The sequence below is a fragment of the Octopus bimaculoides genome, chromosome 8 (genome assembly GCF_001194135.2).
Source record: "Octopus bimaculoides isolate UCB-OBI-ISO-001 chromosome 8, ASM119413v2, whole genome shotgun sequence".
Taxonomy (NCBI): domain Eukaryota; kingdom Metazoa; phylum Mollusca; class Cephalopoda; order Octopoda; family Octopodidae; genus Octopus; species Octopus bimaculoides.
Window position 1 is genome coordinate 39191685 of NC_068988.1, and position 4977 is coordinate 39196661.

Genomic DNA, 4977 nt, shown 5'->3' on the forward strand with positions numbered 1-4977 from the left:
TATATATATATATATATATATATATATATATATATATACATATACGCAAGCAAATACATATACATACAAACGCATACACACGCACACAATCACATGCACACACACACTTGCATGCATGCTCACATACATACGTGTATGCGTACATAGATGCATATATATACATGCATGCATACATGTATGGAGGCATGCACGTAAAACTACAGACGTGCGTTCTTATAAATGCTTATATGAATACGTTTAGTTACAGATACATAAATGAGTACGTATGTATATGTATGCATATATACACATACATATACACACGTATTTGAATTTGTGAATTTCCCAATCACGTGATTAAGTGTATGCAATGTAGAACCTGCTGTGGTTGTTGTTGATTATTTGTGTCATCAACTGGCAAGTACTTTGTTCAGAGGAGCAAACCTGACCCATATGTGTGTGTGTGTGTGTGTGTGTGTGTGTGTGTGTGTGTGTGTGTGTGTGTGTGTGTGTGTGTGTGTGTGTGTGTGTGTGTGTGTGTGTGTGTGTGTGTGTGTGTGTGTAAGATTAGCTGCATCTATGCAAGCAAATGTTCTGCCTGTTCGTCGTCTTTTCATCCGATCATATGGAAGTATCTAAATGTGTATGTATGTAAATATGTTTGTATGCAGTAATGTATATATGTACGTACGTGCTTGGAACACACTGTCATAATTGAACTAGCTGTCAGCGCATGTATGTATGTATGTATGTATGTATGTGTGTTTGCATGTGTGGAGATGCAATGGCCCAGTGGTTAGGGCAGCGGACTCGCGGTCATAGGATTGCGGTTTCGATTTCCAGACCGGGCGTTACGAGTGTTTATTGAGCGAAAAGACCTAAAGCTCCACGAGGCTCCAGCAGGTGATGGTGGCGAACCCTGCTCTACTCTTTCACCACAACTTTCTCTCACTCTTACTTCCTGTTTCTGTTGTGCCTGTAATTGAAAGGGTCAGCCTTGTCACACTGTGTCACGCTGAATATCCCCGAGAACTACGTTAAGGGTACACGTGTCTGTGGAGTGCTCAGGCACTTGCACGTTAATTTCATGGGCAGGCTGTTCCGTTGATCGGATCAACTGGAACCCTCGACGTCCCAAGCGACGGAGTGCCAACAACAACAAATGTATGTATGTCTGTATGTATGTATGTATGTATGTATGTATGTATGTATGTATGTGTTTACTTCTTACTAATTTAGAGAAAATTTGACCGGCCACCTACTTCGTAGCAAGGTTGAAAAAGAAGGCGTCTTGCTTTTTTCGTCTTCCTTTAAATCTTTAAAAGATCTTGCAGATATTTATAGTCTCAGATATCGTGTTCATTTGTAGTGTAAGAATTAAGTAGTTACGTTCTCTCCCCAAGAACCCGACTAAAGCTATGCTTTGTCCCAGACGGATTAGTACGTACTCTGTTGCTCTAATAATAATATGTATTATTTCTTTACTACCCACAAGGGGCTACACACAGAGGGGACAAACAAAGACAGACAAACGGATTAAGTCGATTATATCGACCCCAGTGCATGACTGGTACTTATTTAATCGACCCCGAAAGGATGAAAGGCAAAGTCGACCTCGGCAGAATTTGAACTCAGAACGTAGCGGCAGACGAAATACCACTAAGCATTTCGCCCGGCGTGCTAACGTTTCTGCCAGCTCGCCTTTTTCTGCCAGCTCGCCTGTTGCTCTAATAATAATATGTATGAAACTGAAAATATCTCTTCGGCACTAGATTTGCAAACTCCCTTATCAATGGCTTTTTTGCTTGTATTTATCTAACCACATTGATGTCTAGAGGGCAGCTGATTTCTACATCAGCATATCTTTTCCCTGTAGTCCTACACAACAATATTTGACCGGTTGTGTTGTAACTTGATGGCTGTTTAAATTTTTAAGCTCCGCCTATATTCTTTTGACCCACCGGTCTCAATATAGTCGACTTCGTCCATGTATGTATGTATGTATGTATATATGTGTGTGTGTTTGTGTTTGTGTGTGTGTTTTCTTTTCTGTTTTTAATAATTTAAATTCTTTCTTTCAGGAAGGAACTCGTTTCTAAGAAATATACATAGTTGCATTTAAATTTAAATTTAAGAAAAGACTTGCATATTTTCACTGGTCCAGAAGCAGATTGTACGTGTGATGTGCAGGTTAGTTGCTGGATTTCTTTTTCTGAAAATCCTAGCTTATCACCTAGGCATTTTACTCACAGAATCAATTGCACCGATCATAATAGTTATAAGCGTAAACTTATAATCTGGATTTAGAAGCAGGAGGTTTCGTAATCTGGATTTAGAAGCAGGAGGTTTTGAAGACGTTGTCTGCAGCTAACCTCTTTCTCTTTGATTTTTAAAGAGGTATTCACACCACTATGACTGCTGGTCTCTATGACGGTAAATACTTTTTGTCTGTTCCAAACAACAATATCCGAACAGTTTACACTTGACAGATGTTCTAATGGGAATGTTCCACCGATATACCTTGCGTTGATGTTTGTGCACGTAATCAATAATTGAATTCCCTATATTTATATCAGGACAGTCTTTTTTCCACGAATGGCATCGTATACTGTTTTTGCGACAGCGCCGTGTCGTACAGGGAGGTAGTACTTTGATAATATTTTTGAGCAGTTGCTATTCTCATGTGTGATATCTTCCACAGAAATATGACATAATCTACATTTACGGTTGCATCTTTTAGCTATGTATGTATGTATGTATGTATGTTTGTGTGTTTATGTCTGCGTGTGTATATGTGTGCGTATGTCTGTAGGTGTATGCATTTGTTTGTGTATATACGAGTGTATGTGTATGTTAAAGTGTGCGTGCGTATGTGCGCGTAGTGTAGGCGGGACTTTTGAGCCATCTTCACGTCACTTACGACCGCAAATGTGACCTCTGAATGCAGCGTACAGCTTGGTTGTCATGTCTTATATGTATTCTGTATGCTAATGGACACTTCAATGCTTAACAAACGAATGATTATTGGTTTGTAGAAATCTTAATCCACATGTTCATATAAGAAAAAAAAACCCTGCATACACGCATGAACATAGTCGTATGAAACTGTCCGTTTGTTTTCAAGAAAACCTGAAATCATAGCAAACCTACCACCATATGTAAAGATTGTGGTTGAATCAAATGGGCTCCATGTGTACATTTGTCATAGTGGATCTTTCCGGGAAGATTTTCGTATAAAAACAGATAAAAATAACGAAATAAATGGCAGTAAAGTCCTGTTCACAGTGTAGTAAATAAGTACAGAACACAAATACACGCACACGCACACACGCGCCCTCCCGCACACACACACACACACACACACACACACACACACACACACACACAAGCACGCATCCGCGCACACACAATGGGGGAAGATTTACACTGTTGCCTACATTCAAAATATACATTTATATATACACAATTACATGCATTCATACATGCATAAATCCATCCTAACTACACACTCAACGAAAAAGTATAAGTACTTACAAGTATATGCAAAAATACATAGTTAAAAATATGGAAATGCACTTACAAGCATACGTTCAGATATATGCACAATAAATAGATATATGCATTCATACTTATCATTCGTACTAATGCAGTGTTGGGTGAGTAGAAAAATAGATATACATAAGATAACTTTAGAAAATGTATTGATTATAAGATAAACAAGTATAAAGGTGATGTTTTCAAGCACTAGGCATGTTCTTCACAATATTTGTATATACAATGGGGTGCTGAAAAGTTCCTGACCTTGTGTAAAAGAAAATATAGGAAGATCAGTTAATTATGATTTTATTCAACATATTTCTCTCTCAGATTCACTCACTTACTGCAGCGGTCCTTCGGTGTTTCTAAGCCTGTAAAAGAACTTGGAAGGTTGGGCCTCCAACCAGCTAGGAACTTTTCAGCCTTACCTCGAAAGCGTGTGCGTGTGTATGCGTGTGTGTGTGTATGTGTGTGTGTGAGTGTGTGTGAGTGTGTGTGTGTTTTAACTATTTTTTTAAAGCCAAAACAATGCCCGTTATAAAAAGATTAATTATACAGGCTGATGGTTAGTATTACTATTACCTGGTATTTCAGACCCCTTTTCGAGAAATCCAGAGAAAAAGTGCTGATAGCTATATTAGTCACTAATATAAAATATAAAACAAAAATGGTAAGATCGAAGTTGGAAGGTTGCTTTGTCGAGACTGACATCAACAATTACAATAACAATGAAATCAATAAAACTGTAAGATAGACATCAACATTGCAATTACAACCGATAGAACTAGTAGCCAATTCAACCCCAGTTCACACTTTTCCCATTCAACAGGGAATCATCCACATGGTATCTCAAAAAAGCTACACATAGCTGCCAAATTACCCTCAAATAAAACCTTATTGACGGATGTAATGTAATATCTAAGGATGATCTAATGCGCGTGTCCCTAGACATTTGCCAGCTATGTTATATATTGTGTCCGACACTACCTCATACTGCTTTCGCTGTTTTGTTGAAAACTAGTATGTCTGGTTGTGGTAAAGGAGTGAATGGGAAGAACAAGAGCCGTTCATCCCGTGCTGGAATTCAGTTCCCTGTCGCTCGTATCCACTGTCTTCTCCGTGAGGGAAACTATGGCCAAAATGTTGGTGTCGGAACTCCAATCTACTTGGTTGCTGTTGTTATACAATGTTTAACTGCCGAAGTGTCAGAATTGACAGGAAATGCTGCCAACCATAGCAAGAAATCAAGAATTATTCCCCGTCATTTGCAGTTGGCCATCTGTAACGACGAGTAATTGAACAAACTTTTGTCTGGAGTGACCATCACTCAGAGTGGTGTCCTTTCCAATAGCCAAGTTAATCTCCTCAAAAAGACCTACAAGCCTTCCAAGTAAGTGCCTTCTTGGCCATGATATTTTCTTGTAGTAACCGAGCATCGCTGGGACTTTTCCTAGTGCTTAT

At 38.9% G+C, this 4977-nt stretch overlaps 1 protein-coding gene and 1 pseudogene across 3 annotated transcripts in view; one reads left to right on the plus strand and one right to left on the minus strand.

Moving 5' to 3' along the window:
* The window catches only part of LOC106884437 (very low-density lipoprotein receptor), a 308659-nt gene that overhangs the window by 176183 nt on the left and 127499 nt on the right, over window positions 1-4977 (minus strand). The gene's annotated exons all lie outside the window — the stretch shown is intronic.
* On the plus strand, window positions 4278-4910 carry LOC106883024 (histone H2A-like; annotated as a pseudogene).